Below are 12,088 nucleotides of genomic sequence, written 5' to 3'. Positions count from 1 at the left end.
CAACAGGAGCAGCAGCTACTTAGTACCAGCCAATTGTCACCATTTGGAGATGTGGGTCCAACATTACCAGGTCATTTGATTATTAGAGATGCAAGAAATCTGAATATTATGTGAAATTGTTCTGTTTTTAAAAGTTGGCAACTAGCTCAATTTTTAACAATTGGGCTGCCAATTTGCAAGTACTGGGCTAGAGAATGCTGCATTCTGTTTAAATGCTACTTAATTGACTTACCAGATAAAATATAACCAGGCAAAGATGGTTGACTCTCAGAGAATCAGAGCATCCTGTAATGCAGTTAATGCTGGCTCCATGGTTGATTCAGAAGCCACTTTGTGGCTTTGCCATGTCTTGGCTTCTCATTTCCAACATCAGTCATCATCAGGGAGAACAGAGAAGAGCTTTCTGGGAACTGGAACTCTCTGCTGTCTGTATTCCGGAGACAACTGCACTGCTTTCTTCCAACTGCATCTATTTCTGAGACTGCTCTCATTTTCCCTGTCTTCCGCACTGAGCAACCACTTTGTGGGCCTCTTGGCAGGTGTATTAGGGTTCTCTACAGGGACAGAATGAATAGGACAGATGAATATATGAAGGGGAGTTTATTAAGGAATATTGACTCACATGATCACAAGGTGAAGTCCCACAATAGGCTGTCTGCAAGCTGAGGAGCAAGAAAGCCAGTTCAAGTCCCGAAAACCTCAAAAGTAGGGAAGCCGCTAGTGCAGCCTTCAGTCTGTGGCCAAAAACCCGAGAGCACCTGGCAAACCACTGGTGTAAGTCCAAGAGCCCAAAAGCTGAAGAACTTGGAATCTGATGTTTGAGGGCAGGAAGCATCCAGCATGGGGGACAGATGAAGGCCAGAAGACTCAGCAAGTCTGCTCTCTCCACCTTCTTCTGCCTGCTTTATTCTGGCCATGCTGGCTGCTGATTGGATGGTGCCCACCCAGCTTGAGGGTGGGTCTGCCTCTCCCAGTCCACTGACTCCAATGTTAATCTCCTTTGGCAACACCCTCACAGACACACCCAGAAACAACACTTTGCATCCTTCAATCCAATTAAGTTGAAACTCAATATTAACCATCACAGCAGGTATCAGAGAACTCCAAGTTCAGGTCTCTGATCCTCTCCGACTCCAACTCCATGTGATCTCAGTGGCTGGCAGGGCCCAGACTCAAGGAACTGGGAGTTGCACAGGAAACAGCCTGCTCCCCCACCCCTGAAGCCCCAGATCATTTTTTTAGCACCATTCCTATAGGACTTACTTATATATATATATATATATATATATATTTTTTGAGACGGAGTCTCGCTCTGTCACCCAGGCTGGAGTACAGTGGCCGGATCTCAGCTCACTGCAAGCTCCGCCTCCCAGGTTCACGCCATTCTCCTGCCTCAGCCTCCCGAGTAGCTGGGACTACAGGCGCCTGCCACCTCGCCCGGCTAGTTTTTTTTGTATTTTTAGTAGAGACGGGGTTTCACCGTGTTAGCCAGGATGGTCTCGATCTTCTGACCTCGTGATCCGCCCGTCTCGGCCTCCCAAAGTGCTGGGATTACAGGCTTGAGCCACCGCGCCCGGCAGGACTTACTTATATTTTTTATGTCACAGTGACCATATATTGAGTACCTAAGCTAGGCATTTCCCCAAGTGTGTTGAATTCTCATGATACTGCAAAGTAGATAATTGCATTAACCAGGATAAGTTAATGCCTATAACAAGACCACCCCAAAATTTCAGCAACTGGATGCAATCCCACATGATTTGTGTTAGGAGGGAGAGCTCTGCTCCATGCAGCCATTCAGGGACTCAGGATCCTTTTGCCTTATGGCAAGAGCTTCCTATAGGATCTCAGGAGTCTCTCTCTCTCTCCAGGTGGCAGATGGGGAAAGAAAACAAGGATTGCATAAGGGAGACTTTTATTGATCACACCTGGAAGGGGCTCACATCACTTCTGCCCACATCGTGTGGACCAGAACTTTATCATGTGGCCATACTTAACTGCAAATATAGTCAGGCTGTATGCCAGGGCCAGGAAGAACAGGGGAACAAGATATTGGTGAGCTCTAGTAACCTCTGCCATAGTGGTCATTCCCATTTCCCACATAAGGAAATGAATTTCAAAGAAGTTACTTCATTGACTGAGGTCACATATCACTAAGTGAAGAACTGGGCCTAAAACCTAAGCTCGTCTGGCACTGACATCCACCTTTTCCCACTGCTCGCTCCACTTGGTCCCTTTGGCATCTCCCATTGTACACTTCCGGCATTAATAAACATGATGTGCCCACTCCCAGAAGAACACTTGCTTCAAGGGAGTGTTTTACTGGCATAATCTCCATAGGACTTTGCCTAAAGATGCTCTCAATCTTTGACCTTTCCTAAAGAGGTACACATTACCTTCTTCTGGTAGAGGAGGAGAACAGAAGCAGGCCACAGTGATGTACACCTCACTTGCTCATCAAGGCCACTCTCAGACTGACAGTGTGCCACTTCATATCGTTGATTAGCTTGTATTGTGTTTGTATATTGCTTCCCCCACCCCCAGTAGCTTGAGAACGTGTTGAGTCTCAGGCTTCCAGAATGTTCCATAGCCCCACCATGGATCTGTGTACATCATAAATACCTATTAATACATTTTGGTTGATTAGTTTCTTAGAGTTAAGGTGGCTTACAAGGTCCATACTAATGCAACAGCATTAACTATGTGAGAGAATTTGGGAGTATAATTAGCTGCAGATAATTATAGATAAATTAAAGATAAACTTGGCTGGGTGCTTCTGTTCCACACTCTGCCAGCACTCTAGATTCGTATAGACTTCCTTCATGACTACTGATCACAATTACATTTTTGAAAATTGTCTATATAATTATTGATTTAATGTCTGCCTAACCCCCTCAGGCTATAAACTCCATGAGGGCAAAGATCATGTCTTTCTCACTCGCCACTACTTGAATTGGTCAGTCGATGTTGCATGATAAACAATCCCTAAACTCAGTAACATAACAATTATGTATTCTCACTTGCATATCCACAGGTTCGCTGGAATTTCACTGATCTAGGCTTGTTTCCACCAAACCTAACTCCAAGCTAACAGTGTTCTTATCCTTCAGAGATCTGCTGTCATTTTTTCTTATGGCAATGACAGAAGTGCAAGAGGCAATGAAAGCAGTCTTTTACAGCCTAGTCTAGGAACTGGCATACAGTCACACCTGCCCACACTCTGTAGGCTAAAGTGAGCCGCATGGCCAAGCCCAACCTCAGTGGCCTGGGACAATATACTCTGCCTCTTGTAGGAGCAACTGCAAAGTCCTACAACATAGGACACAGATGTAGATAGGAGTGAATGATTTTAAGCAATAATGCAAGGTATTACATGGCTGTATCTCCATTAGCCAGCACACTACATTGTATATCACAGCTGTGAAATAAATATTTGAATAAACATATAGGATATTCTAAGAAAATTAATCTCTCTGGGTTGAAAAAAAAAAAACCCCAACCACTGGTTGGTAAGGATTAACTAATGTGACAGTATAATGTATTAAGAAATTAATTAATTGTATGTTTAAATTGCACTTTGTATATTAATTATATTACGAGATTAATTCCCTCCTTCTGTTTCAAGCAGGAAGCCAGGTGGAGTCTGTGTGCCTGCTCACAGGGCAGGAGAGCAGAAGCAACCTTGGGCCAAGAGCCCCTCTGATGTTTTGTTCAGGTCTCAGTAGATGCAGAGAGAATGTTGGTCTCCCTGAAAGAGAAGGTAGAGACACTATTGAGAGAGGAAGACTTGCCCAGCTAGGAAGGGGGGAGCTGACCATGGATTTGTCATGCAGCAGACACACACACACACACACTGCTCTGTGCCCTTCTTCAGAACTTTGAGAGGCTGAGGTGGAAGGATACCTTGAGGCCAGGAGTTTGAGACCAGCCTGGCAAAGAAAGCAAGATCCCATCTCTACAAAAATATTTTTTTAAACGAGCCAAGCATGCTGGTGCATACCTAAAGTCCCAGCTACCGGGGAGACTAAGGCAGGATACCTTGAGCCCGAGTTTGAGGTTACAGTGAAATGACTGGGACACTGTCATCAAACTGGGTGACAGAGCAACATTTTGTCACCAAAAAAGAAAAGGAAAGTGACTATTGTGTCAGCGGAACAAAATTACTCAGACACACACACACGACTCTGTGCCCTTCTTCTGGGAAAATGCCTCATAAGAAAGGCAATGAGGAATCTTCAACAAGGACAGCTGGTGGGTGTGCCTGAGGCAAGGGAGACCCTGAGCCCATCTGGAAAAATTCCCAAACCCTATGAATGGCCCAGAAGCAAAGACCTGCAGACATCGAGGGCCCCATTGGGCTTATACGGTGAGAACACCCAACCACTTAAGCCTCCCAGATCCTGTTAAGCCCCTGGGACATGAAGGAGTCCCCAGTATGGTTTGAGATTAAATTTCCCACATCCCAGTGGCATAAGGGTACAGTGTCATAATTAAGCTGATTTAAAGAAAGGAATGAGGCCAGGTACAGTGGCTCATGCCTGTAATCCCAGCACTTTGGGAGGCCAAAGCAAGCGGATCACTTGAGGTCAGGAGTTTGAGACCAGCCTGGCCAACATGGTGAAACCCTGTCCCTACTAAAAATACAACAATTAGCCCAGCGTGGTGGCAGATGCCTGTAATCCCAGATATTAGGGAGGCTGAGGTGCGAGAATTATTTGAGCCCGGGAGGTGGAGGTTGCAATGAGCGGAGATCCCACCACTGCATTCCAGCCTGGGCAACAGAGTTAAACTCTGCCAAAAAAATAAAAGAAAGAAAGAAAGAGAGGGAGGGAGGGAGGAAGGAAACGAAAGAAAGAGAGAGAGAAAAAAAAGAATGTTATTTCCTATATATACACCTGAGTTACAGGATAGTCATCAACACCTATTAAACTATAAACATTATAGCTGGGAATCAGAAAACTAAGGCCTTTTGAGAACTTATAATAGTATTTAAATGTTTTGGGGACATTTCACATTTTCATAGGAAACCTTATAAATCCACATAAAGGCCTGCACAGTGCACCAGGGGAGAGGTGCCCCGGTAATAAAACAAAGACCTTTCCCCTGTCTTCCAGGTTTTGAGTACTCTCTTATAAAGCCCACATAATCCCAGATTGTTAAATTGAATTATCAATAGTGTTTAAATTATGTGGGTTCCCAACTGTGCTGTGATGTTTGCACACTTTATAGGAAGTGACTAATTATGATTAGTGCTTCAATATAAAAGAGCTGCTGTCATTAAAAGAAAAGGAGAAAAATTCATCTTATGTATTTAGATCTCAGTCTCCCAGCACAGGCTGCTTGCTTTCCCTTAGGCTGGGGTTGCCGGCTGAAGGACAGGCAGGAAATGAATGCTGGTTTCCACACGATGTGTGAGAAGATGGATTTAGATATCCATGGGTCAAGTGAGGATGCCAGACACAGAACAACTTGTAACACTGAGAATCTGATGTCAGCGAGCCACCTCATCAGAAAGGCAGTAAGGAGTGGAAACCAGCAGCAGGTCGTCAGCATCGCTGGTTCTTGTTCTGGCTCTGTTCCTCATTATTTGCAGAAGGTCATTTAAATTCTCTGGGTCTCAGTTTCCTCAGTTGCAAAGTGGAGCCAACAATGCCTGCTCTACATCTTTGATAGGGTTTTTTTTGTTGTTTCTTCCCCGACACAATACACAATAGCCACTATTTTTCTTTCTTTTTTTTTTTTTTTGCAACAGAGTGTCACTTTGTCACCCAGTTTGGTGACAGTGGCCCAGTCATCTCACCGTAACCTCAAACTCTTGGGCTCAAGGGCTCCTGCCTTAACCTCCCCAGTAGCTGGGACTTTAGGCATACACCAGCATGCTTGGCTCATTTTTAAAAATATTTTTGTAGTGATTGGAGGAGGCGGGGTGGTCTCGCTTTCTTGGCCAGGCTGGTCTCCAACTCCTGGCCTCAAACTCCTCAGCCTCCCAAACTGCTGAGATTACAGGCATGAACCATGGGCGACTATTTTGTGAGTGTTTGCAAGGTCCCAGGACCTGGGCTGGATCCTGTGGGGTTGGGGGTAAAGAGTAAACACAGAACCTTCCCTCCTATGCTCTCCAGACTTCCTGACTAATCATTATCATGGTAGTTTTCTCAATTGATCTCCCTCACTTGCCCTTGACCATGAAGGACGGGGTCCAGGTCTTATTCATTGTTTACTGTTGCATCCCCAGCACCTCCCATAGTGTCTGCACATTGTTGACATTTGAGAAACATTATTTGGAAGAAGGAAAGGAGATGCCTTGTCTTATATTAACAGAAAATGATTTAAATGTATTAGTCTTGCCTCATTTGCACCACAAACTCTTTGAAAACAAGGAGTGTGTCTGACATTCCTTCTGGTATTTACTACAGTACTCAGCAATTCTGAGCTCCCCTTTCAAAGAGGAAGACTCTTTGGTAGGTGTTGAGGGCACAGCGTGGAACAACACAGCCACACATCCTGCCTCATGGGAGTTATATTGGAAAGGAGAGTCAGATCTTAATGAATCATCAAACCAACAAATACTCAACCACAAATTGTGAATAGTACTGCAGTAAACACTGCAAACTGCCAAACACCATCACTCCCACTTCTTTCTTTTGCTAACAGAACCCTGATTTGATTTGTGAGGTCATATCGCCAGTACCAAATGATTCATCACGATTTAGTTGACTTGGACTAAGCAGTCATGATACTGCTGTTTCTCTTTGCTAGCCATTGATCTGGATGGACAAGTGACTCAGCCTGGCCAATTAGACAGTAATGGCTGTGCCCGGTGGGGGGAGCATTCTGCTAAGTGGCTTCTGGGGAATATTTCCCTCCTTGATAAAAGAGAAAAGCACCTTTGCCTTCCGGTCCTTCCAGCTTGGATGTGTCATGTGATAATGTGATATTTGCTGCTGTGGCAGCCATCTTGCGATGCTAAGGGGACACATCTCCCAGGCACAGCAGGCAAATTGAAGGTATCTGGGCTCTTGATGGTGTCTGTTGGAGTCTCTAAAGAAGCCTAATGAGTAGCTTCTCTCCATTCTGAGTTCTGAGCAAATTGAGAACTCAGGCTTCCAGGTCATAGGTAGATTCAAAGATTTTCTTTCCTGGCCAGGTGTGGTGACTCACACCTGTAATCCTAGCACGTTGGGAGGCTGAGGTGGGTGGCTCACTTGAGGTCAGGGTTTCGACATCAGCCGGGCCAGCGTGGCAAAACCCTGTCTCTACTAAAAATACAAAACTTAGCCGGGTGTGATGGCACATGTCTGTAATCCCAGCTACTCGGGAGGCTGAGCCAGGAGAATCACTTGAACCCAGGAGGCAGAGGTTGCAGTGAGCTGAGATCATGCCACTGCACTCCACCCTGGGTGACAGAGTGAGACTCTGTCTCAAAAAAAAGATTTTCTGATTGGCAGTTGGTTTAAGAGTTAAGTTATTGTCTAAAGACCTAGAATCAATAGAAAGGAATGTCTGGGTTAATATAGAGGTTGTGGAAACCAAGGTTCCCATTGTGCAAAGGAAGCCTTTGGGTAGCAGACTTCAGAGAGAATAGATTGTAAACATTTCTTATCGAGTTGATTTTCTCCTGGATCAGGAGAAAGGCCTATAGCAGGAGGGGAATTCTCTTCACAATGTAGATTTTCCCCCAGGAGACAGACTTGCAGGACCATGTCAAGATATGGCAAAGAAGCATAATTTGGGGTAAAATACTTTGATTTCCTTCAGGGGCTGCTGTCTGTTGGGTGATGCTATCCTAGAGTGAGGTTGGAATTTGGTATCTTATTGCTACAAAGTGTCTGCTTTGTCATTCTTAAGATCTGTTTTAGTGTTAATGCTGCACAGCTGGTCCTGAATTCCAAAAGGGAGAAGGGTATAATGATGCATGTCTGACCCCCCTTCCCATCACGGCCCGGACTAGTTTTTCAGGTTAACTTTGGAATGGCCTTGGGTGAGAGGAGGGGTCCGTTCAGATAGTTGGGGAGCTTAGAATACCATTTTTATTTACAAGACCAAGCACATATTCTCTGAGTCTGAATTAACATACATTGTGCCAACTTCTGTTCCTGCAAAGAATGAGCCATCCACCAGATTTTTCTTTTCTGAACCATTGCCTCTGTGACAGGATGAAGCTCTCAGAATCGTAAGAAATGCTTGAGAGTACAGACATTTAGACACTGGAGGCCGGGTTCTGTAGCTGGCATCTCACGGGGATATTTGGGTCTCCATAGCTCTCTCCTTCAAATAATAACTGTTCCTGCCATCTCTTAGGGAGCCACTCCTTGGTGGAAGCTACAGGTCCTGTTCTATCCTCTGGTCTCTGGGTTGCCACTGTCACACAAGATGGACCAATAAGAGGGCCAAATTCTCTGATCTTATTGATTGGTTCAATGATAGGCATGTGACCTCAGCTGAACCAATCACCGTTCAGCTCTTCTTTCTTTCTGGGCGCAAAGTTGGACCGCCCAGGGGTTGCAGATATCAGCTACCCTGCCAGAGGGAGAATAGAGCTCACACAGAGAAATAGCAGAACAAGAGACAGGGAGTCATAACAGCATTTGAGACCTCCTGTGGCAGAAGTTTTAGAGGCCAGCCCATCTATCTCCTTGATTATGCAGGGCTAAAAATTCTATGTCACTCCACTCTCAACATCTTTTAATTTTTTTTTCTTATACTAGTTTGATTTGGGTTTCTGTTTCTCAAAGGGAAAAATTCCTGACCAATACAGATTAAGTCACAATGCCGTATCTATAGCAGTATGGGATATTAGGACAGAAAGGGATAGTTTTATTCACTTACTCATGTGATCACTCAACAAATATCTACCTGTCTACTGTTTCAAGACAGTCTAATAGTAGTTAAGGGGGTAGCTTAGGAGTCAGAACTTTGGGTTCAAATCCTGACTTCATCTCTCTGTGACACTGGGCAAGTAAACTGGCTGAGCCCTAATATCCTCATCTCTTCATATCTTCAAACAGAGGTTAAAAGTATCTATATCAGGTTGTTGTGCAATTTAAATAACCTATTTAAACATGTTCAGCATTGAGCCTAGCATTTTCTAGGTTCTTATAGAATAACAGTACTAAATGTAGATAACATGTCCTGCAGAAAAATCAGGGAATTTCCCAAAGTCACCCAGCTATCCAAGGACTCAATTTATCCCTATTTTACTCAGACTTACCAAATTCCCTTAAAGAACCAAATAATTTAGATCTAATTCGCCATCCATTACTTTTAAGGGGTTGTCATTAACTTAAACTTAGTCAAGTAAAAGGTGAGGTTAAGAAGGCTTCTGAACCCTCCAATACCCTGATATCAATCAGTTTGTATCAGCATACACTGATGCAAACTCCAAATTGCAGTAGCATAAGCACATAGGGATTTATTTTTCTCACATAATCAAATATAGGAGAAAGGCAGTTCAGGCCTGAATTGCTCCATAATTCCGTTCAGACTCTGCAATGCCATCAAGGATCCCAGATCCTCCTGTCTGTCTTCTGTGTCATCCATGCATTGTGGCTTTCATCCTCATGGTCATACCATGGCTGCTGCATGTCAAGGCATCACTTCTACATTCTAGCCAGGGCAAAGAAGAAGGAAGCAGGAAGAAGTGGTACCTATATCAGAAAAATACAAACTTTCCCAATAAAAGCTTGCCCGTCCAATGTCCAAATATAGCCACAGGAAGTGTAGGGAAGTGACTATTTTTTTCTGGGTACCTTGCCCCCGTAAAGAAAACCAGGCTTCTTTAGAAAGGAGACAGAAAATAAATGTTAAGTAGAAAACTTGCAGTGTTCACTGTATTCCTATCTTCCACTTGGCAGCTAGGTCCACCTAAGCCCCAAAGGACCTCACCTTTTATATCCTATCAAACTTTTAGTTACAGACAAATAGGAATTAATTACATTGTTTATTCATTTATTTATTCAGCACATTGTCAGATACTAAGTTAAGTGATGTGATGTGACAAATAATAAGAGACGGTTCTTACATCAAAGGAGCTCTCAGGCTAATGGGGAAGATAAATAAAAACAAATGATTACAATATAAATATGATAAATAGGGTATTAGAGGTAGGTTCACAGAGAAACTGGAGCACACTCCAGGGAGTGGCATCTGACTCTGTCTATACAGGCAAGTAAGGGGAAGCTTCACCTTTGGCCTGGGCCTTGAAAAGTGAGTGAGTATGTTAGTTAGGATAGGTGGTGCTTTACTATGGTAACAAGTAAATCTCCAAATCTCAGAGGACTAACAGTAAAATTGTATTTTATACTCATACAAAGTTGAATGCAGACACAAATTATCAGGAGGCTCTCTTGGCTACCTCTATACTAACTGGTGACTCGAGGGATGCAGGCTCTTCAACTAGGGGCTCCACTGTCACCTGGGGGGCCTCGGAGTCCTCTCCAGATACTCTAAATCCAGCTGGCCATTCAGTGAAGAGAGACTGTGTGAGGAGGATTGTGAACCCCAAACTGAACGACATTACCTGCAAGTGTCACGTGCCAATTCTGCTCACATTCTATTAGTAGGTGCTGGTCACATGGTCCCACCTACATGCAATGGATGCTGGGAAGTGTGATCCCTGACTGAGCAACAACTCTGCAATATGGAAGGGTTATACTGCTTTTGTTGGCCAGCTAGCCATCTCTGCTACTGTAGAGTTTGGTAGGCAGAGAAGGGAGATAAAAGGCATTATTTGAGAAAGAAAGAGAGGCTTATGCAAAATCTTGGAAGTATGGTTAAATTAGAGACACCTAGAGTAAGTTTCTGTGACTGAGTTTCAGGTTACGAGGAAGGTAGGAGTAGCGTCTAAGGAAGAGACTGAGAAAGTAGATATAATGGGGAAGGTCCTTGAAGGAGCTGTAACTACATGCTAAGAATTTGGCCTTGTCTTGTAGGCAGTGGGGAGACATTAGAGGTCTTTGGTATGTGAGCAGGACTTTGGTGGCTACTTGAAGGATGAATTAGAGGATGCAGAGAACATAGGCAGGGGCCACATTTAAGAGACAAAAGCAAAAGCCCAAGTGAGAAATGATGAAAGTCAGACCTATGCCAATGGCTGGGAAGTGGAGAGGAGAAAGCTTTGGGAAACACTGTGTAGTAGAGTTGCTTGGACATACCCATAATGGAACAAGGAAAAGGGAAGCTCCAATTTAGTACAAGATGCACCACTCAAATACTATTCCGTTCTGTGCTCCCATATTATTTCCTACTATGGTGATCTACATAGGGTCTAAAGGAAAACAAATAACTCCTTTCTCTCTCTTCTCAATTTGGAACATATCCCTGCAGCCTGGGCATCACCCTGTCCCCCTGTCCTCAGAGTAAGCTACCCTATCCCAGTGCTCTTTTTGCTCCATAATTCAATAACAACACAAAACACCACAGGGGCAGTGATATGGTTTGGCTGTGTCCCCACTCAAAATCTCATCTTGAATTGTAATCCTCATAATCCCTACTTGTCTTGTCAAGGACAGGACCAGGTGGAGGTGATTGGATCATGGGGGAGGTTTCCTCCCATGCTGTTCTCATGATCGTAAGTAAGACTCGTAAGATGTGATGGTTTTATAAGCATCTGGCATTTCCCCTACTTGCACTCACTCCATCCTGTCACCCTGTGAAGAGGGTGCCTTCTTCTTTTCCTGCTTCTCCTTTGCCTTCCACCATCATTGTAAGCTTCCTGAGTCCTTCACAGCAATGTGGAACTGTGAGTCAATTAAACCTTTTTTCTTTATAAATTACCCAGTCTCAGGTATTTCTTCATAAGTGTGAAAATGGACTAATACAGTAAATTGTTACCGAGCTAGTTAGGCACTGCTATAAGAATACACACAAATGTGGAAGCGACTTTGTAATTGGGCAACAGGCAGAGGTTGGAACAGTTTGGAGGGCTCAGAGGAAGACAGGAAAATGTGAGAAAGTTTGGAACTTTCCGGAGACTTGGAGGGCTCAGAAGACAGGAAGATGTGGGAAAGTCTTGAACTTCCTAGAGACTTTTAAATGACTTTGACTGAGATGCTGATAGTGATATGGACAGTGAAGTCCAGGCTGAGGT

The sequence above is a fragment of the Papio anubis genome, chromosome 9 (genome assembly GCF_008728515.1).
Source record: "Papio anubis isolate 15944 chromosome 9, Panubis1.0, whole genome shotgun sequence".
Classification (NCBI taxonomy): domain Eukaryota; kingdom Metazoa; phylum Chordata; class Mammalia; order Primates; family Cercopithecidae; genus Papio; species Papio anubis.
Note: the sequence above shows the minus strand (reverse complement) of the source record.